At 37.1% G+C, this 27,719-nt stretch overlaps 1 long non-coding RNA gene across 2 annotated transcripts; it reads left to right on the top strand.

Moving 5' to 3' along the window:
* The first annotated feature begins 584 nt into the window (after positions 1–584).
* Positions 585–26,571, top strand: LOC141493484 (uncharacterized). Of its 2 annotated transcripts, none has more exons than XR_012470228.1 (6): positions 585–945; positions 7,805–7,853; positions 13,799–13,901; positions 21,792–21,934; positions 22,777–22,872; positions 26,508–26,571. It is a non-coding gene; the product is annotated as an uncharacterized LOC141493484 (long non-coding RNA). The 2 variants fall into 2 exon arrangements; XR_012470229.1 differs by having other exon boundaries at positions 585–1,050.
* Positions 26,572–27,719: the final 1,148 nt, after the last annotated feature.

Below are 27,719 nucleotides of genomic sequence, written 5' to 3'. Positions count from 1 at the left end.
CTGACTAGCCCAAGGTCACGGGTGCTCTTGCCTTCGGGACCAGGTTCTTATCCATTGCTCGATTAATACCCACAGCGCGTCTTTGCTGTGTGTGTGTGCGTGTGCGCGCGCGCTTTAAGATGAGGGGTTCAGACTTGATGTCCGAGGTCTCCTCTGGTCCCGTACTAGTGACGGGCTTACAGTATTCTCTTATCCTGTCCAATCTTCATTCGTGCGGGCGCGTATGGCGAAGATTCGCCCTCAAAGCCCCCAGCACGGAAGAGAGGTGGCACCTTGAAGCGCGGCTCCCGGAGGCCCATCGCACTGGGTTGGCGTTTCATCATTTTCCTGGGAAACGGTGGCGCTAAACCCCAAGGAGGCCTTTGGAAGCCTCCAGACCGGCCGCCATGGCGGGTGGAAGTCCTTTCCCAAAGCCTTTTTCGGGCTTGGTTTCCCGGCAGTCGTGCCAGCTCCCGGCCTTCCTTTGGCGAGAGCCGCACTTCCGCTTCCGCCCTCCCCCCGCCCCCGCTCCCCTTTGTCTCAACTTCGGGGCGCTCATGCCCGCGGGTGCTCCGCGTCCCGAGCGCGGGCCGGGGTCAGGGCGGCCGCGCGCTGCCCCGGAAGCACAGGGCCGCGGCGGCCGGGGCAGGCGGGCGGAACCCCGCCCCGCGTCGGGGCGCGCTGACCGCCCGCCCACGCGTGACGCCACAGTTCAGTTTTCACTTTCTTTTTTTTCCTGTTCCTCGCCTGGAAGGTTTTACTTCCGGCGGCTCAGTGGCGCCCCGGCCAGCCCTCTCCGAGGCGGTCGACATGTTCCCTTGGGCTAGGTAGAAGAAAGGGCCCGCCTTCGTCCCCCTCGGAAGGAGACAGGATCCTCGCGCGGGGCGTCCTGGCCGTCTCCCGCCCCCCGCTCCGGCTTCCAGCGGCTCCCGCGGGGGAGCCTCCGCCGCGCCGGCCGCGGCCCAGGTGCGGGCCCTCCCCCGCGCGCGCCGCGCCCTTGGGTAGAGGACGGGGGAGGAGGCGGGGGCCGCCGGGAGGGAGCCGGCAGCCGGGCCGCGGCGCCCGCGCCAGGTGAGAGCCCCGGGGCGGGGGGGTCCGGCAGGTGCGGCCAGGCCCCGGGGCCCGCCCCGGCCGGGCCTGGCCCCGCGCGGCAGGGCGGAGGCCTCGGGCGGCCCCGGCCGGCCCGGCCCGACCCTTTCAGAGGAGTGGCTTTTTGTGCAGTGCCTGTGATTGGATTGTGACGGAGGGAAAACGCGGCCCCGGGGAAGAAGAAAACAAAAGGCAGGACTCCAGACCCACCTTCTGCTCTGATCCCTCCCTCGGGCCCCGCTTTTCTCACCTGTAAATGGAGTTTGGACTCCGTGGCCTCCAAAATCCCCCCCCAGCACCTTTCAATCTGTCACCTTAGCCTGAGCCTCGGACCTAATCGCAATCCATTTTGAATCCGAAGCATTTTTTGCTTTCCGCTTCCCACCTGTACCACTGGATTATTTGGATTGTTTTCGAAGGTTGCACAGAAAAAGGTCAGGAATGGTGTCAGGTGACAAGGTCAGGCAGGACGACGGCATTCCTCTTAACCCAACTAACATACGTATAGGTGCTATTTTTGCAGTTGAGGTTACATCCGTATTACAGGCTTGGAAACTGATTCTGAGGAAGGTTAGACGACGTTGCCTAGGGTAATTTATCTAGTGAGAGGCTGAATTTGAACCCGGATCCTCCCGGACTCTAGACCCAGCAAAAGGTGCCTCCCCGGTTGCATGAAGCAAGGAGTTGGTCAAGTCAAGATAAACACAGCCTTGCCCCTGTGGTCAGGCGTGTGAGGGATAGCTTCCTTTTAATCATTTCATCACTAAACGAGAGACTTTGATAATCAGCTGTCTGCATTTCAGGATGCTCTGCATCTTATAAATATCGCAAAAAAAAATAGTCAGTGACCCCCTGCTGTTATTTAGGTGTTTTGTTTCGATTTTTGATAGTTTATGTAGAATGAACGTTACTTGAAATTGTCAATTTTTTTAATCTGGAGATCCTGGGATAGAACTTCATTTTATTTATTAAGACGCAATTTTCTAAAAGGAGGATTAGAAGAAAAGAGTTTTTTATTAATGCAAATACAAAATATATATGCAAATATTTCTTAGATGTTTGCCTTTGATTAAACTTTACTGGTTTAAAGATAGCATAATTTGTCCACCACCTTTTTGGTATATAGAAACTCATTTTTTTGTAAATTTTCCATGGTAAATTTTTTGACATTGGTTATTCTCCCTATTCTTCTTTCCTCCTCCTTTCCAGTTCCCTCACTCTGCAGTATCTTATCTTAGTACAAGCTTACATACCATGACTTTTGGTCTGCTTTTAGATCTGCCTGAATTTGGACTTGGGAGACCTGTTTTCCAGTTGACACAGGTCTTTATTTAGCTGTATAATTGTGAGCAAGTCACTTAGTCTTCTAATCTCAGTTTCTTTATAAATAGGGATAGCAATATTTGTATTACATGAAGAGGAATAGTTTATTACAATAATGAGTTAACATGTACAATGCATTGCAGACTACTGTATAAATACTAGCTATTGACTAAAATTAATGCTTTGATAGTTATGCATGTATTTGAACCTCATAAACTTTTGGTGATAACCACCCTCATTTAATCGGAAAATCAACAAAAAATCTCTAGTTCTCATCCTATTTTACATTCTGGGTATTGAACAGATATTGTTCAAGCAAATAATTGTCACTTCATTAAGTCTTTTAATTTTAATTAAACATCAATTTGTTGATGGCTTTTGTCCTTACATCAGAGTGATTTCAACTCCTTCCTCCAGAATGAACTCTCTCTTGTGAAAAAGAACAATTATGCAAAAACATCCAATACTGTGACTACATCTGACATTCTATACAATATATTGTTCTAGTAGTCCCCTACTTTTCTGCCAAGAGAGGAGTATGGGTTTTTTTTCTGTTCTCTTGAGACTATCATTGGTTTTTCCTTCATTCAGAATTTTACTTCCTTTTAATTTATATTGCTGATGTTTTAATTAACATTGTTGTAATCAATACTATATATCTGGTCCTCATAGTTCTGCTTGTTTTGCTCTGCATCAATTCATTCAGATCTTCCCATGTTTCTCTGAATTCTCTAAATATGACTGCTTACTGCTCAGTCATATGCCATTTTCTCAGCTTTTTCACAATTGATAGCAACAACCATTTTTTCAGTACTTTGCTCCCACAGTGTTACTATGAATATTTTGATAAATAATTGATTTTTGTTTCTGTCTTTAACTCTGTTGGGAGAGAGAGTGTGTGTGTGTGTGTGTGTGTGTGTGTGTGTGTATCCTGTAGTGGAATCCCTCAGCTGAAAGGTTTAAATCCAGAATAATTGAACCATATTACTGTGAATCAGTATGAATTTCTTTACAGTTCCCTCCAATTCATGCTCTTTCCATTGTGTTTTATCTTTGCCAGTTTGCATGGTGTGAGGTAAAACCCTTGTAATTTTAATTTGTATTTACTAGTGGAAATTTGGATTTAAAAAAAATTATTTATTTTAAATTTTACAATTTTTCCCCTAATCTCGATTCCCTCCCCACCCCCCAGAGAAGTTAGTCTTTGATCTAAATTGAAGAGAAATCATATCCTTAAGGGGAAAAAATAAAGTATAAGAGATAACAAAATTACATAATAAGAGAATGGTTTTTTTTTTTCCCCTAAGTTAAAGGTTATAGTCTTTAGTTTTTGTTCAAACTCCATGGTTCTTTCTCTGGATACAGATGGTATTCTCCATCGCATATACCCCAAAATTGTCCCTGATTGTCGCACTGATGGAAAGAGCAAGTCCATCAAGGTTGATCATCAACCCCATGTTGCTCTTAAGGTGTACAATGTTCATGCAAATCCTTCCAGGCTTCCCTGAATTCCCTGGTTTCTAATAGAACAATAAATAGTGTTCCATGACATGCATATAACACAGTTTGCTAAGCCATTCCCCAATAGAAGGACATTTACTTGATTTCCAATTCTTTGCCACCACAAACAGGGCTGCTATGAAAATTTTTGTACAAGTGATGTTATTACCCTTTCTCATCATCTCTTCATGGTATAGGCCCAGTAGTGGTATTGCTGGATCAAAGGATATGCACATTTTGTTGTTACTTTGGGTATAATTACAAAAGAAGTTTGGAATATTTTTTAATGAAAAGTTATAATTTGCATTTTTTGGGAGGTGAAAACTGGTTATCATATCCTTTGACCACTTGGATAAAGTTTTGTCCCTTGTTCTTGAAGAAGATCATGATATCAGGGAGGTGATGCTGATGCAAACACGTGCCTCACTTTCTCCTCCAGAGCCATTTAGATCCAATGGCCAGATATGAATTAGGACTACTGGAGATGGCTCTGACTGTGAGGCAGTCAGGGTTAAGTGACTTGCCCAAGTTCACACAGTTAGTAAATAGCTAAGGCTGGATTCAAGCTCCAGTCCTCCTGACTCCAAGGCCAGTGCTCTTATCCATTGCGTCACCTAGCTGCCCCTACCTACCCTGGTATATTGAGAAATATTGACGTTATATATGCATCCTTTGCTTTTGTATTTTGGATATCACTTTTATCATTTGATGTAAATATTTTTCTCAGTCTACTGTTATTCTCATTCTATTTTATTGCAGCAAAAATTTTAACATTTTTCTGTAATTGTCTATTTTGTTTTTTATTATGTATTTATTTTTTGTTTAAAAAATTCTCTTCCTAACTATGCCCATAGGGCAACAAAAATGTGCATACCCTTTGATCCAGCAATACCACTACTGGGCCTATACCCTGAAGAGATGATGAGAAAGGGTAAAAACATCACTTGTACAAAAATATTCATAGCAGCCGTGTTTGTGGTGACAAAGAATTGGAAATCAAGTAAATGTCCTTCTATTGGGGAATGGCTTAGCAAACTGTGGTATGTGTATGTCATGGAGCACTATTGTTCTATTAGAAACCAGGAGGGATGGGGATTCAGGGAAGCCTGGAAGCCAGGGACAATTTGGGGCTGTCTGCAATGGAGAATACCATCTGTATCCAGAGAAAGAACTATGGAGTTTCAACAAAGACCAAGGGCTAGTAACTTTAATTTGGAAAAAAATATATCTTATTGTCTGATCTTTCTATCTCTTATGCTTTATGTTTCTTCCTAAGGATATGATTTCTCTCTCATCACATTCAATTTGGATCAAAATATACCTTGGAAACAAAGTAAAGACTGGCAGATTGCCTTCTGTGGGGGGGGGGGGGGGAGGGAGTAAGATTGGGGGAAAAGTGTAAAACTCAAAATAAATAAAATCTTTAAAAAAAGAATCAAAAAAATTCTCTTTTTAGCTATAGTTGTGAAAGATACTTGATCGTGTTCTCTTTTATTTTTTTAATAGTGTGGCCTTTTATGTTGATTTTATTTGTACATGTACCTATTTTGAGCTTTTTTTTGTATGTGATATAGGATGTTAGTCCAATTTCTTTAATTACTACTAAAATACTTTCTAATTTTCCTGACTATTTTCAAAAAAAGGAATCCTTTCTGTAGTGATTATTTGTTTGATTTTTATCAGCAAGATGACATGGTTATTTGCCAAATACTCTAACCATCTTGTCTGACTTCTCTTACTTCCTGAGGTATATTTCTAGTTAGAAATCTGTGGTCTATTCCTTTCCCTTATTTTTAGCTCTGTGTATTGAATCTTTATGTTTGAGCTAAGTTTCTTGTGGATAAATTATTCACTTTTTAAAATCCTTTTCTGGTTCGTTGTCTTAACTTCTTATTCTGAATGAATTTATTAATCAGTTATGTCATTCACATTCCTGGTTTGATAGGTTTATTTTTTTTATAATTTTCTTTTATTTTTTCTTCTATAAACAATGTTTTATCTCTTTGTCCTCTCTCCACTAGGGAAAAGAACAGAATTGAAGTCAAGATAAATAATACATAGTTGGAATTATTTGATCTCAATCATCTCTTCTTCCCCTCTTAACCTAGTCCAGACCATATCACTATGATCTCTCGTCTTTTAAATTTTCCTTAGTTTTAATTACTTTAAGTTGATTTATTTATTGATTTATTTTCATAGAATCACCCATATAGGAAATAATATTTACTTCAAGGTAGTTTAACAAATCAAAATCTTTGTGATTATTCCCTCCTCCTACTCAACCCTCTCTTCTTCCCTTTCCTTGTCCTTGTCCTAACTCCTTTTTTTGATTTCTATGCATTCCTCTCCTTTCCCCTCCAATCCCCCCAATCTTTCCTTGCCTATCTCTGGTTCATGAAATGCCTGTTCTCCTTTCATGTTTGTACAATCTATTGGACCCAAGGTATGAGAAATAATGATTTCTTTCCTCTTCATTCCTTCTATAGTCTTAGTATTTTCTTCTCCTCCTCCCCTTTCTTTAAAACTGTACACATATTTAGGCCCCAAATTTCTTTTCCTGTTTTAGCCAGGAAAAAAACACTCGGGACAATTGTTTTCTCCTTGTTAGATTGTAAGCACATGATTATTTTGTTCATTTAAGTTGTTAAACTTGTTTACCTTTCTGGTTTCTTTTATTTCTTTTTTTTTCTTAAAGATTTTATTTGTTTTGAGACATTCTGTTAGTCTTCACGTTGTTGTCTTCACGTTGTTTCCATGGTATACATTGATCTCAGTTGAATGTGATGAGAGAGAAATCATAACCTTAAGGTATAAGAGATAGTAAGATCAGACAATAAGATATCATTTTTTTCCTCTAAATTAAAGTTAATAGTCCTTGGTCTTTGTTCAGACTCCACAGCTCTTTCTCTGGATACAGATGGTATTCTCCATTGCAGAGAGCCCCAAATTGTCCCTGATTGTTGCACTGATGGAATGAGCAAGTCCATCAAGGTTGATCATCACCCCCATGTTGTTGTTAGGGTATACAGTGTTTTTCTGGTTCTGCTCATCTCACTCAGCATCAGTTCATGCAAATCCTTCCAGGCTTCCCTGAATTCCCGTCCCTCCTGGTTTCTAATAGAACAATAGAGTTCCATGACATACATATATCACTGTTTGCTAAGCCATTCCCCAATTGAAGGACATTTACTTGATTTCCAATTCGTTGTCACCACAAACAGGGATTCTGTGAATGTTTTTGTACAAGTGATGTTTTTATCCTTTTTCATCATCTCTTCATGGTATAGGCCCCGTAGTGTTATGGCTGGATCAAAGGGTATGGGTTGGATGAGTTCACAGCTCCACCAACAGTGTAATAGTGCCCCACATTTCCCACAACCCTTCCAACATTGATCATTATCCTTTCTGGTCATATTGGCCAGTCTGAGAGGTGTGAGGTGGTACCTCAGAGAAGCTTTAATTTGCATTTCTCTAATAAGTAATGATTTAGAGCGATTTTTCATATGACTGTGGATTGCTTTGATCTCCTCATCTGTAAATTGCCTTTGCAGGATATTTTAAATTTTTGAAAGTAATCTTGTTTCTTTTCTATTTTCTCTTTTGTTAGTCTGTAACTTTGGATAACAGATTCTGGTTATTATTTTTTTTTGTGATTTCTTCTCGTTTGCTGTTTGTTGATTTGATTTTCAGCCTTTATTATAAGATTGACTAAAGGTTTATTAATTTTATTGATCTTTCCAAGAACCAGCTTTTAGTTTTATTATTTCTGTAGTCTTTGGTTTCTACTTTTGCCTCTGATTTTCAGTATCTTTTGTGACTATTTTAAAGTTTATTTATTGACTTTCTAGTTTTTAAAATATGTGTTCAAGTCATTAATCTTCTCTTTTTCTATTTTGTTGATATATATTTGTAGGGATATGATTTACCCCGAGGACTGCTTTAGCTGCATCTCAGAAATTTTGGTATGTTTTTTTCATCATTATCATTTTCATTCATATAATTATTCATTGTTTTTATGATTGTTCTTTGATTCAGCCATTATTTAGAATTTCATTGTTAGTCTTCATTTAGATCTTTGTTTTTGTTTGTTGAACTATTTGTATTGTATTATAGTGTGAAAAAAGTTATCTATTATTTCTGCCTTTTTCATGTTGTTTGCAATATGTTTGCCCTAGCTCCATTTTTGTAAAGGTTCCATGTTTTGAGAAATATGTGTATATTCTTAAGCAATTTCTTTTAGAAAAAGCCATAACTCATTCTGTGTTTTCCCTTTTGTTTATCTTTCTGTGAGACTTCTCTAAAATTGAGAAAAGGACACTGAAATCTTCTGCTATTACTGTGTTAGTTATTTTTGAGGCAGCTAGGTGGTGCAGTGAATAGAGCACTGACCTTGAAGTCAAGAGCTTCCAAGTTCCAATCTGGGCTCAGATGCTGACACTGAGAATCTGTATAACCTTGGGCATGTCACTTAACCCTGATTGCATCTCATCTTGGGCAATCTTCAATCTTTTTGATTCATATCTGACCACTGGACCCGGTAGCTCTGGAGGAAAAACTTCCCCTGATGTCATGGTCTTCTTTGAGAATTAAAGACAAACAACAACAGCAACAATTATTATGTATGTTTCAGTTAATGTTTCCTTTCTGCATTTAGATTACTAGAGCATTTAGAGCATATATAATTAATGTTGAGAGTGGTTGTTTTCCCTTTCTCCTCCACTCTCTATGCTTCACCTGAGTCTTGTTCAGCTCTGGCCATTCCAGCAGGAACATTTGAAATTACCCTGGTTTATTGAAATTCCATCTTTTTCCATGGAAGAGGACATTCAGTTTTGCTGGGTTGTTGATTCTCGGTTGCATTCTAAACTCTTTTGCTTTCCGGAATATTATATTCCAAGCCCTATGAGCTTTTAATGTAGTTGCTACTAAGTCCTGTGTGATCGTGACTGCTGCTCCACGATATTTGAATTGTGGCCTTCTGGCTGCTTGTAATATTTTCTCTTTGACTTGGGAGTTCTGGAACTTGGCTATAATATTCCTGGGGGTTGTTTTTTTGGGGGTCTCTTTCTCAGGTAGATCAGTGGATTCTCTCCATTTCTGTTTTGCCCTCTGCTTCTAGGATATCTGGGCAATTTTCTTGTAGTAATTCTTTGAAAATGATGTCAAGGCTCTTTTCTTGGTCATGACTTTCAGGTATTCTAATAATTATCTTTTCTAAATAGTTTCCATATCAGTTGTTTTTTCAATGAGATGTTTCACATTTTCTTCTAATTTTTCATTCTTTTGGTTTTGAAGTATTGTGTCCTGATTTCTCGTGAACTCAGCAACCTCCCTCAGTTCTGTTTTTTTTTGTCTGAAGGATTTGTTTTCCTCAGAGAACTTTCTTATCTCTTTTTACATCTGGCCAATTCTGCCTTTTATTTTTTGTTTTGTTAGGGTTTTTTTTTTTGCGAGGCAAATGGGGTTAAGTGGCTTGCCCAAGGCCACACAGTTAGGTCATTATTGTTTGAGACCAGATTTGAACCCAGATGCTCCTGACTCCAGGGCTGGTGATTTATCCACTGTGCCACCTAGCCGCCCCCAATTCTGCCTTTTAAAGCATTCTACTTCTCAATAACTTTTTGAACTTTTTTATTCATTTGACCTGTGCTGGTTTTTAACATGTTATTTTCTTCAGTATTTTTTTTTAATCTCCTTGACTAAGCTGCTGACTTCATTTTTATGTTTTTCCTGCATCTCTCTCATTTCTTTTCCCAATTTTTCTTCTATTTCCCTCACTTGATTTTCAAAGTCTTTTTTGAGCTCTATCAGAGCCTGAGCCCAATTTCTGTTTTTCTTGGAGTCTTTAGATGCAGGAGCTTGTACTTCCTTATCTTCAGATTGAGTGTTTTGATCCTTCTTGGGATCACAGGAAAAGTATTTTTCAATGGTGTTCCTCTTTTTTCTCTGCTTACTCATTTCTCTAGCCTGTGCCTGATTTTGGGGTGCTTCCTGAGCTTTTGAGTATGTGAGGCTCTGTCTTCCCTCCTGGTCTGTGAATGATCATAAGCACACCCCTCTACCACAGGGCTGGGGGGGGGGGGGCCCTACTGTTCTATGGGGGGCCTAGACTGCGATCAGGGTCTGAATGCGGTCAGAGCCCCAGAGTCCTGTTCCAGGGACAGAGGACAGAGCTCGGCAGTCTCTCTGCACTCCCCTCCCTAGGCTCAGCACTCATGACTGGAGGCTCCTGCTTACCGGCTCTGCCTGCTTCCCATTTCTGGATCTGGGCTGCCATAGCCATGCTGCTCGCTGAGTGCACTGAGGGCTGGGCTTCACGTGCTCGCTCTGGCAGAGATCCCCTGCTGATCCCCGAAGTTGTGCCTGGTGTTCCTGGGGGTGTAAGTCAGGAAACTGCCCCCACTGCTGTGAGCTGGGGCTCCCAGTGCCCTGGGCCTGTCTCCCGGAGGCTGAAGTTCCTTCTCTCTGGTGGGCCACCCCTCCGGCCCCGGGGAGCAGAGCCTTTCTGCTCTTTTCCAGGTTACCTTGGGTTGGAGAACTGCCTCACTAGGTCCCTCTGTGGGTTCTGTCTCTCGAAAATTTAGTTCGAGTCCTTAGCTTCTAAGTTTATAAGAGACTGTCCTCTCTTGTCGCCATCTTGGCTGTACCCTCCCCCTCTAACTCCCACTTTTAAAGTCCCTATTTTCCTTTATAGACTGTCTCCTTTCTGTCATTGCAACATTTATCAGTGGTGCTTCACACAGTCTTCAGTAGAATCTTTTTTTCCTGATAAACAGCTGGAATTAATTTTTCTTTCAATTATTAGCTTTTTAAAAAAGTTTTTTAAAGAATAAATCACATTTTCTTTTATCTTTTTTCACTTCCCCACTTTTGTGCACACTCCTATTCTGTAACTTAGTCCCTCAAAAAACCATTGATTCATTTGTAAGTAGGGAGGTATGGGATTTATTTCATGATGTTTCAGGCCTGTTTTTCTACTATCACTTTGATATCCATTTTCACTCTTTGGTATCTTGTGTGCATTTAGGAAGATATCTCTTAGTGATCTCTGTTAATTTGTTGCAGTTGTCCTTGCTTGGTACTTTTTCTTATCTTTCTTTGTATTTCTGTAGTTTGGAGAACTGGAGAAGCAAATAATTTCTTCAAGTTTTCAAGTCAGTTTCTTCCTAAGAATGTTTTGAATATATCATTTTTATTGAAGTCCATCTTTTTTTAATTTATAGTTAGTTTTAGATTTGAAGGGTATAAAGTCCTGAAATAAATCAAAGCCTTGAGTTGAGGAATAAAGCCTTTTTAAATTATGGTAACAGGGTAGCAAACTTTCTCAGCAGCTGTCTCATAGGGAAAGGATCTTAAACTTTTAGGAGAAGAGGTTGTATTTGGTAGCAAGGCATAGTCATGAGACCCAAGTGGCTCTTAGCCGTCCAGGCAAGGGAACCACTTCAATCTTCTGTTTTGCCCTTCATGCCATGAATCCCGACTGAAGGGAGCAAAGACACTGAAGCTCAAAGGCTAGGTTCCTGGACAAGTAAAATCTCTGAATGGGGGAAACTTGGTGTAGTGTGTAGTTCAGTTCAGCCAAATCATAAATATCTTAAGAATAGAAAGATAAAAACTTCACTAAAATTCTGTCATTACTAGGATCATTAAGGGAATGGCAAGAAATATTTGGTATTAACAATTTTTTGTCATATTTTGTATCCCAGGTAATTCATCTTGATTTCCTTTGCTCATTAGAATATATGCCTTTTTCTTCTGCAGTTTCTTGTAAGTGCAGAATAGTCTTCTGTTGTTGAATTTTAATTTTCCTTTTTTTTTCTTTTTATTGAATTTTCTTTCCTTTGTATTTGAAGGTAATCCTAGTCTCTTGCAAGATTTGTCAGTAGAGTTGTTAAATTTAACCAATCATTCATTCAACTAATTGACTATTTTATTCCATTGTGCAAAGCACTGAGCATACAAAAAGAAGTAGTATCTCTAGGAACTAGCAAACTAATGGGGGGAGACTACATAAAAACAAATCTATTCAAAGCAAACTATAAACAAGGTAAATCTTTAAAAGAGGGCAAGCCTTGAAATTTAAAGGAGTATAAGAATTTGTAGAAGGGAGGATTAAGACTTAAAGAAAACCAGAAAAGTCTTTTGTTGCTGTTGTTGTTGTTTTGGAGCAAAGGTGGGAGAATATTTTTCTGGAAGAGATCTGTGAATTCTTTCATTTGACACTTTTATTTTCTGTGTTCAGAATTTCTGAACAATTTTATTATTTCTTCCAGTATGGTATTCAGATATTTTCATTTGTTGTGTTCCTTTGGGAGGAAGTAATCATTAAGTTGTGTATACATTCTGCCTTCCAAATGAATAAATTTTGTTTGTATGGAAATCATACTTGCCTTTTATATTATTGTCTTTTGCTTCTCTTCTACATTGTCCTTCATTTGTATGTATTTGCATTTTCACTCAGTTATTCTCTTTTATTTCTTTGTTGAGGCTAGCTTTTTCTGTTCTCCTGGTTAGTTCTATACAGGTCATGAAGGTACCCTGGTTTATTTAATTCTCTGCTTCATCCTTATCATGCATTAATTCTGTTTCTTTTGTCTTGCAATATTTATTCATAGATGCCTGAATTCTTTTACCTGATATGGGCACTTTATTCCCTTTTGTTAATATGTTTACTGTTGGTTCATCTGCTAATGCTCAAAGTCTTGAAGTATGTTTCTCCTGAAATCTTATATAATTTTACTCCTTTTCCATCTGACACTTATAGTTCCCTCTTGTTCACTTTCTGACTCTTCCCCTTTGCATGTGGTTTGCCTGGGAGTTGGACTTCAATGCTGTCTCATTCTCTTCTCATGAAGAACAATTCACACTTAATCTTTCCCAGTTTCTGTCTGAAGGAACTTCTGGGGCAGGGGGGAGATAGAAATGGCTTGATTTGCATGCATATCTCTCATATATCTTGCTTTGGTTTACTCTGTTCCTCACTGCTGTGGCTGAGTTCTTTTGTGGTCCAGAATATGTTTATGCCTGAGCTAATTTCTGCTGTTTGGATGTCCAGGACACAGAAGAAGTGAGATTTGTATGTGGAGTGGAGTTCTGTTGCATGCAAGTTGGAAGGAGGACTGAGCACATTGAGTGTTACGAAATGTTATTTCGTTAGGTTTTACAACTTTTTTGAATGCTTGATTTCCTAGATCATGGAGATAGCTTGAACTGATTTTATTGCTTGTGTCTAATTCCCATTCTGGAGAGGTTTGAGAGGTTGTGAGGATAATGTTGGTCCTATCCTATTCTCTTAAGCTTTTTTTCCCTCTTTGCTTTTCTCCTCCATATTATAGTTCTTAATGCTTTCTTTCCTTTTAACCCCCTTCCCTTGTCTCCTTTTCCCATGTTTATTATCTTAAGTTTATAGTTTTTTCCTTATGTTTAATCCTATTATGAATCTACTCTTATTTCCTCTAGTCCTTCTTCTCCCTTTCTCTTCTGTATCCCAGTTGGGTTGAATATTTATGTGCTTTTATTCTGCTCATGTTTTGACTAGTTCAGATGAAAATGAATTTTCATACTTGCTCTCTAACGACTCTTCCACATCTGTATAGACTTCTTTTTTTTATCTGTATAGACTTCTACTTGTGCAATCTAATTATGTGAAACAATGAATTTTCCCATTCTTCCCTCTCTTTTTCCCTTGTTTATCTCCCCTCTGACTTTCTCTTATTATCATCCAAATATAGCAAAGCCTGTCTCATTTGACTTTCCTCTATGTCTCATGTCTGAATTCTTAAAGGAATCTTATATCATCTCTCCTTACTCCCCATTAGAATGTACATAGTTCAGCCTTTAAAAAAGTTGCATCTGATTGTTCACTTGTATTTACTTTTTCTTTTGACCTACTGTATTTTTATTTCAGAGTTCCTATTCAGCTCCAATATTTTCATCAGGAATGCTTGAAAGTCCTGTCTTTCATTGATGGTACATTTCTTCCCTTATAGGATTATACTCAGTTTTGCTGGGTAAGTTATTCTTGATTGTAGACCTGTATTTTTAGTCTTTTGGAATATTCCATTCCATGCTTTCCATTCCCTAAAGCAAAATCTTGTATAATCCTGATTGTGATTCCTGGATATTTGAACTTCTTTCTGGCTGACTGTATTATTTTTCCTTTCCTCTGAATATTTTCATTTTGTTCTCTTGTTTTAATGTTGCTTTTATGGTATATTGAAATAGATCATGACTTTTTTTCAGTTTTTTGTCTTGAATTTCAGGTAGTTAAATAAGTTCTCTTATTCATCAGTTTTCCAGGTCAGTTGCTTTTTGATATGAGATATTTATATTTTTTTCTATTTTTTTATCTTTTAATTTTGTTTTAATATTTCTTCTTCTCTCCTAGACTCAAACACTTCTACCTAGTCTATTCTAATTTTTAGGGAATCTGTTAATTGGGCGGGGTTTTATACTTTTTACATTTAAGTTATTTCTCTTTCCAAGCCTTTCCTCTTAACTATCATTTCTTCTTAAATTTTTACCCCTTGAGTTAGGTCATGATTAATATAAATTCTGATATTCAATTTGATTTTGCACAAATTATACAATGATACAAGATCTTAATTATTGTGAGCCAAAATTCAATTTGATATGATCATACAAACTAGTTGAAGGTTTTAAAATGACACCCATTAAAGTGCCCTTTGTTCAAAAATAGACAAAAAAACACTTTGGAGAGAAATACTACTTGCATTAAAAAGGAAACATTATATTTAGACAAAGATTTGAATAGAATAAATATGATTATAATAACTATAAAATAGGATGAAGACTTGAAATGCCAGAATCTATGGTACAGAGTATAATAAAACAAGTGAAATAAAAGTCAAAGTTGCTTTAGCTTTTTGTGGTTTGCAAACAATTGCAGTGAATTGAAATATTAAAATGATAGAAATAGATTATCTTTTAGACATTAATTGATGATGATCATAAAAGCATTCCTCTTAGAATATCATTTTAAAAGTTAGGATTTGTTTTATAAGTGAAAATGAAAGAAAATGGAAACGAAATAGTGGAAAACTTATTGCAAGATTTGGTTAGATTCCTTTTAAAATTGAGTTTGGGGGAACCACTAGGTGGCAGAATGGATAGAGCACTGACCCTGAAGTCAGGAGGACCTGAGTTCAAGTTCACCCTCAGACACTTAATAATTACCTAGCTGTGTAACCTTGAACAAGTTACTTTAGCCCCCATTGCCTTGCAACCCCCCCCCCAAAAAAAGTATCATGTAAAATTGAATTTAGTTGCATAATGTTAAAATTATTGGAAAGACAACTAGTGCTATGACAAGGCTCTGCAGCTAAATACTTGAAGCTACCCTGATAAACAGATTTTTAAAATAGATGAAACAAATTTATTCTGCAAAAGAAAAAACCATCTTGGATTTAAAGTGTCCCTAACAGTTGTATTGGAACATAATTCAGAAAAGGATTTGAAACCACTCTTTGCTTATTGGTTTCAAAATTCTCAAGCTCTGAAAGCCTACTGTAATCATAGATCACTTCTAATTCTTTGATAGTCAAATAAAATGTGAATGACAAAAGATGATTTTTCTGGAAATAAAAAGAGTAAAATGAAGCTGGAGGAGGAAGAGTTGCAATTTTGCTTTAGCTCCTTTTATTCTCCTCTACAATGACCTAGTGTAGCCTGAATTCTGAGAGCAAAAGTCAAGAAAAAGTCTCAACAAGTTATTTTAAATTTTTTTTATTTAGAATTTTAAAATTTTTTCTCCTAATCTCACTTCTCCCCCCTCTACTCCCCACAGAAGACAGTCTGTTAGTCTTTACATTGTTTCCATGATATACATTGATTCACATTGAATGTGATAAGAGAGAAATCATGTCCTTAAGGAAAAAAAATAAAGTATAAGAGATAGCAAAATTAAATAAGAAGAAAATGTATTTGTTTTTGTTTTTAAATTAGAGGTAATAGTCTTTGGTCTTTGTTCAAACTCCACAATTCTTTCTCAGGATACAGATAGCATTCTCCATCGCAGATATCCCAAAATTGTGCCTGATTGTTGCACTGATGTAATGAGCAGGTCCATTAAGATGGATTATCACCCCCATGTTTCAGCAAGTCATTTTTACACCTGAAGGCAGTTTGGAAGAGAGAAGTCTGTAGGCATGTAGTGCACTGTAGTAGAGACTGGCAAGGATCATAGAGCATAGCTGAGTGGTGGGCAGAAGCAGCAGTAGACTGTTGGGGTGGCAGCAGCAGTGGGGAAACTGGCAAGGATCATAGAGCATAGCTGAGTGGTGGGCAGAAGCAGCAGTAGACTGTTGGGGTGGCAGCAGCAGTGGGGAACAGCCTAGTACCCAAAGATGGGCACTTGAGCAGAAAGAGATCTCACGGAACCCTTAAACACTTGAAACAGGAATAGATGTCTTTGTCACCAAGTTCCAAGGCAGAGAATATTTGGACTTATGAGGAAGTAGGAGCTCTACTTATGTAAGAAAAAAAGAACAAGTTCCAGAAATAACTATTTGGATCTGAGCCCAAGAACAGAAAGCTTTTAGCTTCACATATAGACCTTGTTGTTTGTCTTTTGTTTTGAAGAGGACCAGTGACACCATGGGTGACATGACATGTCTTTACTTGCTTGTTAATTGGATTTAATTGAGACAAAGTTAAACAAAATCATCAGCTTCATTCATTTCCTGATTCATCAAAGTCCCTTTGAAGATAAAAGTCAAGCAAGATGACTGGTGATGGCCTAGAATGTAGAGGATGACCTTCCTGTCTTTGATATCTGACCACGCTCTGTGTGTTCCACAGCCTCTACTTTAACTGCCTTTATGACATTTGGAATAAATTTTTCTCGTCTGTCTACTTTGCCAGGGAAAGTCTTGACATGCTTGGCATATGTTTCCCCAATTCACTAATAGGTTTGAGACCTGTTGATTACCCTCAAGTTGGTTTAGCCCATCTGCTGAGACAGTTTATCAGGTTTTAGTCATTGTGCATGCAACAATCTTTTGGAGCCACAAGTGAGAATTGGATGAAGATAGACATTAAAGGTGGATTGAGTAGCCCTGAAGGGGTTTGGCAACTCTCACACTAGAAGTGCTAATCTTCCCTGAGTACCACCATATACTTGCAAAAACCTGTAGTAGGACAAATGAGGGCAGATGACCAAAATCAAGCAGAAATCTTGGAACACACAGAAACCTCCTAATAGGTTATGACTGAGTCCAGCAGCAGTCTACGGAAATTCAACCACACACAAACAATTCAGACTGAGTCAGGAACTTACAGAGTGCCAGGAGGTCAGTGAACACATCATTCCCCAAATCACAACACTATGGAAGCACTGAAAACTTAAAGCTCCCAGCCTGAACTGTGAAAACATCAGAATGACGTAAGAGACAGAAGCTCAGGTAGGGCATCTCCCTAAAAGTTAAGTGTGCCCACCATTAACATATAGTCCAAAATAAATTAGTAGGCTGAAAAAATGAGTGAACATACATAGAAAAAAGAAAAACAACTCTACAAAGCTCAAGACAATCACTTAAAAACATCTATGAGCAGTGCCTCAAAAGAAAAATGCAAATTGGACACAAGACCAAGAATTTCTAGAGGAATGGAAGTGAAAGAGAGTGAAAAACAATATTTTAAAAATCAAATAAGAACAGTGGAGAAGAATTGATGCTTTTGAATTGTGGTACTGGAGTAGACTTTTGAGATGAAATCAGTCAATGCTTAAAGAAATTTAGATTTTTTCATTGAAAGCTAAATACTCAAGCTAGAGCTTAAATACTTTGGCCACTTAATAAGAAAACACAACTCATTGGAAAAGGTGCTGGTGTTGGGAAAAATTTAAGGCAAAAGGAGAAAGAGATAGCAGATGTAACAGTAATGTTATGGTTCCAAATTACTCTCCAGAATGGTTGGATTAGTTCACAACTCCCTGGTGAAGATTTTTTAAAGAAGGCAAAAAGTGGGTATATATTTCAGTACCAGGGAAGATAGAGATTGAAGATTAAAAAGAGAGGATGATTGTGGAGGCAATCTTCTGGAGAAGAACGGAGGAGTCTGGTATGAAGGCCATATGTAGAAGGGTTGACTTTAGCAAGGAGAAGAATAAGGGAGTGGGATACAATACAATTTAGGGATTTTATAATGAAGAAAAGGGGGCAGTAAAGTAAGAAGTGAGATTTGTGAATGAGTAAGTGGGAGGCAGGGAGTACCATTTGTGTCCTTGAGGAGAGAAGAGATTTGGAATACTTTCTCTGGGGGAGTAAAATAAGGAATCAATTTGGAGGAAATTAAATGATTGCCTTGCTGTAGTGAAGGCCAAACGATGGTACTAATAACATAGATTTGAAGTGAACCCAGTCAGCTTAACTGTGACTTCCTCCAGGTTCTGTGCAAGCAAGTATAGGAGCAGAGGAGAGACAAGTCTTCAAGTACTAAGGACAAACAACAAAACAATGGGAGTTAATGAGTTAATTCAGGTGCAGTTTGAAAAAGGGATGAGAAGTTATTAGGATAAGGGGGTAATAGTAGAAGACAGTGTGAAGTTGAATTGGTTAATTGTATTGAATTTAGGAAGGAAGAGTATGAGTCAGTAAAAATCAGATCTTGAGAAAGTTCTGAGGGGAGAGACGAATGAGAATGTTTCTTCTCCATTAGACTGCTAGCTCCTGGGGCAGCTAGGTGGCGCAGTGGATAAAGCACCAGCCCTGGAGTCAAGAGTACCTGGGTTCAAATCCGGTCTCAGACATTTAATAATTAACCTAGCTGTGTGGCCTTGGGCAAGCCACTTAACCCCGTTTGCCTTACAAAAAAAAAAACCCTAAAAAAAAAAGAATGCTAGCTCCTTCCAGTCACTCAAAATTATTTTCATACTGATGAGTATTTAAAAAAAATTATTCCTCTCCATAGTTTTGTCCCATGACCCCCACCATCCCCACTGTGCTTTTGGATGGCATGATTGATCCTGCTTGATTTGCCTCTGGGTCTCTGTACAGATCTCATAGTTAGACTCTTATGAATCTTTGAGGTTCAGAGTTTAGATCTTGAGTACTCTTTTCTGTCATACCTTGAATCTGGAATGTCTCAGCCTGGAGGTCTTTCACTTAATAACTGCTATTAACTGGGGCTTTCAGGATCCCTGGGCTTTTCTAGGAATGCCCTTAGCTTTTGCTGCCATTACATACCGAGCATTACAGGCAAAGCTTTCTTTGATTCATTTATAGTTCCACTATCTTATGCTAGAGCTGGCCTTGCTTTCTTCTTGTCCTTGCCCTTTTAGACTGATTTTTTTTTATTCAGTTCTGAAGTTGAAGAAATCCCTTACTGAAGTTTCTCATTGGATTTCTTGATTATATTCATTTTGATGGAAACTGCACCCTTTTTCCTGGTATAATTAGGTGGGAGATGGTCTCCTGGATATTGGGGCAGTCATCTTGCTCGTCCCATCCTTTTCAAATTTATTGCACACATTTCAGGACTCATCCAACCTTTCAGCCAGATGGTTGCATTTTTGCTCTGACTTCTCTGACTCTTTTTTTCTGGCTTTCTCTACTCTTCCCTCCTCCCCACATAGGGAGACCAAACTGAAGTGCTACTTCTTATTCCTCTCCTATCCCGATCCCCACCTGTTTCCAGTGCCCTCCCTTTTCATACTTAAAGAAATTACTTGACAAATGTTTTACATATACTATTTACATATTTATTCCCCCTCCCCTCTTAAAGGTAGGGATTGTTTCTGATTTTGTGTTTACATATCCTCACTTTACCTGGCATGTTATAAGTGCTTTATAATTGTTTGTTTAATGTATGAAAGAGTTCTCTTCCCCTCTCTTTAAGTAGATGTCCCTAGAGACCCTGTCCTGGGCCCTATTATCTCTCTAGCCTCTTCCTTGGTGAGCTTATCTGTTATTATTGGTTCAAGTGTCTTAAAGCTAAAGAAAAGGAAATACACACACACACACACACACACACACACACACACACACACACAAAATATCTTGCTATATCCTCAATTTTGTTCCTGAATTGTTTGCTGGAATCTCTCTTAGTTGTTTTGTAGCAATCTCAGACTTTTTATATTCATACAGAACCCATTACAAAGATAATTTTTCTATAAAATGATAAAAATAATACCTGTCTCTCAGGTTGTTATAGATAGCTAGGTATTATAGTGGCCTTAGAATAAAGAAGACCTGAATTCAGTTCCTGTTTCACATGAGCATAAAACAACTTAATTATTTTAGTCTCCTCCTGGGAATGATAATAATAGCACTTCCCTTACAAGGTTGTTTTGAGGATTAAATGAGATAGTATTTATAAAACACTTTTACAAGCCTTAAAGTGCTATATATTTTTTAAAATTTATTTTTATTTTTATTTTTATTTGAGGCAATGGGGTTAAATGACTTGCCCAAGGTCACATAGACAATTATTAAGTGTCTTGAGTCCAGATTTGAACTCAGATCCTTCTGACTCCAGGGCGAGTGCTCTGTCCATTGCACCACCTAGCTGTCCCCATGCTATATATTTTTAAGAAGTTGCTGTTTTTCTCCCTGTTTTTGTGAGATTCAAAATTTGATACTGCATATAATTAGAACCTTTGTAAAGTTTTTATTTTTGTAAATTTACTGTCAAATAGTTTTGCTTATAAACTTCACCTTGTTTCAATGAAGTATGCTGTTTCTTTTGATGACTTCACCATATTCCTAGTCATCTAATTTCATCTTGGAGTCATCTTTGACTTCTCCCTTTCTACATGTTCAGTCCATTACAGGTCTCATTGATTCTACTTATAACATTTCCCTCATTGAAACCCTTTTCTCTACTCATAGTTCAGGTTCTCACCAACTCCAGCCTATACTACAGTAGCATTCTTCCTTTCTCCAGAACTTCTCTAGTCCATCCTCTATAGCTGCCAAAATAAGATATAAGCTCAGCAGTGTTATTTATTCCTTTTATTATTTAATTGCTCCCCAATAAAAAATTTCTTTTCCTGACATTTAAATCCTTTCATAGTGCTATTTTTTTTAGCCTTTCTTCGTAGCATACTTCTTCACAGATTCTATATTCCCAACTCCTGCTTTATTTATTACTACCTTCATGCGTACTCTCATCATACAGTCTTCAATTCAAGAACAGCATTTAATGTTAATATAGACTTGAGTAATAGACGCCTCAGGACTTCATTGGTCAAGAGGAGTAGGGAAGAAAATTAGCCTATATGGATTCACTGAAGTCGAATTTCCACTGCTCTATGGAGATGCGTTTCTTTTTATTTTTTGTAAGATAGTGGGGTTAAGTGACTTGACCAAAGTTACAAAGCTTAGATTTGAATTCAGGTTTTCCTGACTCCAGGGCTAGTGCTATATTCACAGGGCCACAAAGTTGTTCCTTGGAGATGCTTTTCTAACCTAATGCTGTCTTTGGTAGTGAATGCAGAGGTAAAACAACATTTTATTTTATCAACTAGGAATCAGATCCTTTTTAAACCTTAAAATTGTTTTTATTGCATTTTGTTTTTCAAGACTGTTGAATTCATTTTGCTCCCAAAACTGAATCACTGGACTATTTGACCTAAGAATGGTTGAGTATCCACCTCCTCTGTAAATTTTCTAATTGTTAGTGGTCCCCTTACCTGATGCTCATAGGAGTACATTCCTTCAAAGCAGGGACTGTTTTTGTTTCTTTTCTTCCTGTTCTTTGTGTATATTAAGTTTGTTGAATTGAATCATTTAAGACAAATTATATGGTATACCTACAATATTTTTTTACTTGATAGTTGTATATGGGAAATTGACCAAATATTAATATTTTAGTGTCTCTTATTGCAGTCTTGCAGTCTTTGTGTTATACCAATTACCTTTTCCTTGTGTATTTTACAGTTTTTCAGAAATTATCAGTGACTTCAGATTCTGGTTTCCAAAGAGCAATTTCAGTACTTCATAGTGATTACTTGGATTCTTCATCTGAGAAAGGTTTCCATTACAGTGAAGTGATTTGGTGAAAAATAACTTCTTTTTAAAAGGTGAGGAAATTAGTTGTGTTTATAGGTATTCTTTTTTAGGTTTTTAGGTTTTTGCAAGGCAAATGGGGTTAAGTAGCTTGCCCAAGGCCACACAGCTAGGTAATTATTAAGTGTCTGAGACTGGATTTGAACCCAGGTACTCCTGACTCCAAGGCCGGTGCTTTATCCACTGCGCCACCTAGCCGCCCTATAGGTATTCTTTTTTAATTTTTTTTTGTTTATTGTTTTTTTGTTTTTTGTTTTTTAGTTTTTGTAAGGCAATGGGGTTAAGTGGCCACATGGCTAGGCAATCACTAAATGTCTGAGGCAGGATTTGAACTCAGGTACTCCTGACTCCAAGGCCAGTGCTCTATCCACTGTGCCACCTAGCTGCCCCCTCTTTTTTAATTTTTAAAGAAAGATACATGTTCCTTTTTGTTATTTGAGCTTTAACTTTTCAGTTTGAAATCAACATACATGGAAATACCAAGTTAATCATCCAAATGGGTGTAGTTTATAAAATAAACGTGTGTGTGTGTGTGTGTCTGTCTGTCTGTCTGTCTTATAAGTCCTGTGATTTCATTCTAGGTATTTATTCTGCTAATGCAGATTTATATCTTCTTTACAAATTAAAGTCTTAAAAGTCACACTTCCAGTGTGTGTGTCAGCCTTGAACTCCGGTCTTTTTGACTTTGAGTTTAGAGCCACATTGCCTTATGATATTATTACATTCTGGCAGAGAGGGTTGAGGGGAAGAGCAAATTTTGTTTATCTTTCAAGTTTATCTCTCAGAAGGATGACTGTCAGATATTCTATATTTATAGGACACTTAAAGCTTTTAATGCTCACTCTCTTTTATATAGTATAAAACTTTTTATCAACAAAAGAAAGCAAGCAGCTGCACTTCAGAGGAACTTCATGAAACTTATGCTTTTCTTCTGTATGACACCAAAAATCAGGTGAGGTTTTTTTATTGATTTTTAAAATTCAAAATTCAAAATATTTATGAAGAAACTATATACTTACATATATGTGTGTGTGTGTGTGTATATATATACACACACACACACACACACACACACACACACACACACACACACACATATATATATATATATGAATGTGCAGTTTTACACATCTATTAAATTGTCCTTCAACAAAGCTTACAGAATTTTTTTTTTAGGTTTTTGCAAGGCAAATGGGGTTAAGTGGCTTGCCCAAGGCCACATAGCTAGGTAATTATTAAGCGTCCAAGACCAGATTTGAACCCAGGTACTCCTGACTCCAGGGCCAATGCTCTATCCACTGCACCACCTAGCTGCCCCAGAATTTTTTTTAAAGAAAGATTTTATTTATTTTGAGTTTAACAATTTTTCTCACATTCTTGCTTCTCTCCCCTCACACCCCATGGAAGGCAGTCTGTTAGTGTTTACATTGGTTCTGTGTTATACATTGATCTCAATTGAATGTGATGACAGAGAAATCATATCCTTAAGGAAGAAAAATAAAGTATGAGATAGTAAAATTAAATAATATAACACTTTTTTTTTTCTAATTTGACGTTAATAGTCTTTGGTCTTTGTTCAAAGTCCATGATTCTTTCTCTGGCTATTTTATTTTTTCCTGGTACATGTACATACAAGTTTCAGCATTCACTTTTAAAACCTTGAGTTCCAAATTTTCTCCATTCTTCCCACCCCAATCCCTCCCATTGAGGGAACATGTTATTTGAAATAGGTTAGAAATGTGTAGTCATGAAAAACATTATCACAATAGTCATATTGTAAAAGTAAACATAACCACTTCCCTTCAAGAAAAATGTAGTAAAAAAAAAAAGTATGCTCCATTCTGTATTCAGACATCATCATCTCTGACACTGGACTGGATAGCATTCTTTATCATATGTCCTTCAGAGTTGTCTTGAGTCACAGCATTGCTGAGTAAAGGTAAAGTCATTCACAGCTGATAATCTACAACATTGCTGTTATTTTCTGTATAGTACATTTCCCATTGCATCTGCTCATAAAAGTTTTACTGAGAGCATCCTGTTTATCATTTCTTAGAACAGAATAGTATTCCATCATAATCACATGCAACAATTTGTTCAGCCTTTCCCCAACCTATGGGCATCCCCTCAATCTCCAGTTTCTTGCCACCAGAAAAAAGCTACTATTCTTATATATAGAGGTCTTTTTCTTCCTGTTTTACATCTCTTCTGTAATATAATCCAATAGTAACACTGCTAGGTCAAGGGATAGACGTGGTTTTATAGCCCTTTGGGCATAGTTCTAAATTGCTCTACAGAATTGTTGAATCATCTCATAACTCCTCCTACAGTATGTTACTGTCTCATTTTTCCCTACATCCCCTCCCAACATTTGTCATAATAGGATCTTTGATTCTTTGTTTTGTCTAATGGCAGGGCAAATAAAATTTAAATGGTGTTCAGGAAAAACAATTTGTAACTTCAATTTCATTTATAAATTTATAACTTTGGGAAGCTAGGGGGAAGGGAGATGAAGCTAGTTATTGCATTTCAATGAGGAGTAATTTTTCCATGTTAAATTTAATTTTATAGGTGTATTTTGACTGCTTTGAGAGATTTTTAAAGTAAGTGGCTTTTTTCAAGAACAGGACCTGTTTTTTAGAATTCAGGCTCTAATGTTGGAAATCTAAATTGCAGTATTGTCTTTTAGAATTAGTATTAATTAGAGAATGTGCTGTTGTGTACAGGTTATATGCCTAGAGCAATTTATAACTTCATAAATATGTAATTTTTGACAGTATTTCTTTAATGATTAGAAATTCCAAGACAATATCAAGCATTAAGTATTTATTTAGTTTCTAGGCACTATGTCAAGCATAGTGCCTAGCATTAGAGATGCCAAGCATGAGAGATAAAAAGAAAGGCAAAAAAGTGGTTCCCTGTCTCAATTTGTTGAAATTTCAGTTGGGAAAAGATATAAGCAGTATAAATGGAAATTAATCAAATTGATTGACATTGACAGAAGTTGAAGAAAAGACTGGATATATGAGGATTAAGAAAAATCCATTAGATTTGGCATTTAAGATATTGTTGGTAACTTTGTAGAGAATGGTTTCAGTTGCAGAGAGTTTAGAGAATGAGAGAAGAGGAAAGTGAGTCCTAATTAAGGATTTCTCCAATACTTTAGTTGAAAAGGGAAGGTTAAATAGATTGTGAAAAGTTATTTATTCATTTATTCATTCATTCATTTATTATTTTTTCCTTAAAGAATGGAAGGGAGATGGAAATGGGTATGTTTGTTGACCAAAGGGGGAAGTAGCTAGTAGATGAGAGTGCTTGAAGATTATAGAGAGTCTTTACTCTCTATAATAGTTGGTCAGAGAAGTGGTTCAAGAGGAAGGAGGGCAAGTTAACATTCAAGTCAAAATTATGCAGAATTGAAATGGACCTTAAAGAAAATTTATATCTGTTTTCATTTTACAAATGAGGATACTAAATCTCAGGGCATTTTGGTGACTTGTTCAGAGTTACTTAGGGATTATCAACGATAGAATTAGATTTTTTCCCCCATCCTTAATCTCAGTCAATGAATAATTATTGCTAAAGTTTTGGTTTTAATAAAATTAATGGTATCATTCATTCTAGATTCTTAGACTTAAGTAATTTTCTCTTACCTTATGAATTGAATCCAAGTATAATTTGATTTGGAGTTTAACCATTAGAAATAGTGATTTTCACATTCAATTTAGATCAATGTATACCATGGAAACAACATAGAGTAAGAGATTGCTTTCTATGGGGGGTGTGGAAAGGGAAGCAAGATTAGGGGGAAAATTGTAAAATTCAAAATAAATAAATCAATAAAAAAAGAAATAGTGATATTTCTGTTGCTCATATTCAAACCCTAGCAATAAAATAAAAAGCACTGAGTTGTTTGTTTTAAACTTTTATCTTGGGGTGGCTAGGTGGCGCAGTGGATTAGAGCACCGGCCCTGGAGTCAGGAGTACCTGGGTTCAAATCTAGTCTTGGACGCTTAATAATTACCTAGCTGTGTGGCCTTGGGAAAGCCACTTAACCCCATTTGCCTTGCAAAAAGCTAAAAAAAAAAAACAAAAAAAAAACTTTTATCTTTTCATGTTTTCCATAAGGTTTGAATTTTAAGAAAATTTCATTTTGCTCTTATGGATGACTGAATTATTAGAAATGGCAAAAGTTTTATCTTTTTTTTTTTTTTTTTTTTTTTGCAGGGCAATGGGGTTAAAGTGGCTTGCCCAAGGCCACACAGCTAGGTAATTATTAAGCATCCGAGGCCGGATTTGAACTCAGGTACTCCTGACTCCAGGGCCGGTGCTCTATCCACTGCGCCACCTAGCCACCCCTATCATTTTTTTCTAAATATTAATAGGGAAGAAAACCTGGGGCTTTGGGGATCAGAATATGTGCCTTCTCTTCCTCATTAATTCTCTGCATTGATAACCATGCTCATCTATAAAATCATGGACTTGGATTAGATTATCTTTAAGATCTTTTTTAGCCTTAAAAGTGTGAACTATCAATATTATGAACTGAGCTACTAATAATAGCTGTTATTTTATATTTATTTAAAGGATAAACTAGTATGGACTGTGTGTAGGCAGCAGTATTGTCACTAACTTGGGTGTTCAGCAAAAGGTAAGATTTTTAAAGTAGATCTAACTGATGCTGTGTTTTGCCATAGTAGTAATGTTATTTAATTTATGAAATCTCCTGTTGTAAATGGAATCTTTGTATATATTCCTGTAACAGATTTAATAAATATCACGACTTTAAATATAGAAATTTAAAATTAAATATTATAGAAAAACCTGGAAAATTTCATAAAAAAACTTAGATTTGTGATTGAGGACACAACTTCTCCAGTTTCGGAGTTCTATTTTGTGAGAGTCCCATTCAGATTTGGAGGAGGTTTTGTAAATGGGGAAATAAGATGAATTAAGTTTGGGTCATGATATAGAGATTGGCCAGGAAACTGATTCAACAGTAAACTAGAAAACGGCAGGCAATAATATAGTGACTACTGGGGTAGGGAGCTCAAAGGCTTTTGGGATTTTAAAGAGATATCTAGATTCTGATTAGATCTATTTTAAGTTGAAGTCAGGACTATTTTGATGTTGTATTTAAGGAAAAGTTTAATATTTAAATGTAAATTGGAGGGAAATGTTTTTTTTTTCTTTTAACATTTTTATTTGTACCTATATTCTGACATCTTTGGGGTAGGGATAAGAAAAGGGAACCAAAGTGTTTAGAGATTTTCATCAAGATATATGTAACATTGACAGTTGGTTTTTAGCTACTTCCATTTTGAAGTATAGAAGTAGTAATTTAATTTGTATATAGTTGTAAAATAACCTGGGAATTCAATTACTAGATGTTTTCTGGTTGAAGTGAATTTTGGAAAAGGATTGAAACATTTGAATATTCTTAGATATGTGAATCTATTATTTATTATTATTTACTTAGCCAGAAAATTGGGTGATAAAGCATAAGCATAGAAAATTTCAATTTTGTTTTCATGCTCTTTCCTATTCAAAATAAGTAGGTGCCATAGTTTGTTTAATTGCTTGCAAATTGAGTTATTTTCTATATACTTTATTATTTTAAGTATTAGTTTTTCTTCCTCCTTTTAGAAAATTATATATAATTTTTATATGAATTTTATATGAATGCATTCTTACTCATTTTATGGTTTACATATCCAAATTTTATGAATGAAATTGGCTGTCCTTTTTGTTTTAAATAAATTGGTCTACAAAGAGTTAGTCTAATCTAATTAAAGCTTC

Source organism: Macrotis lagotis, chromosome 7, assembly GCF_037893015.1.
Source record: "Macrotis lagotis isolate mMagLag1 chromosome 7, bilby.v1.9.chrom.fasta, whole genome shotgun sequence".
Taxonomy (NCBI): Eukaryota; Metazoa; Chordata; class Mammalia; order Peramelemorphia; family Peramelidae; genus Macrotis; species Macrotis lagotis.
This window is presented reverse-complemented; position numbering and strand designations above follow the sequence as displayed.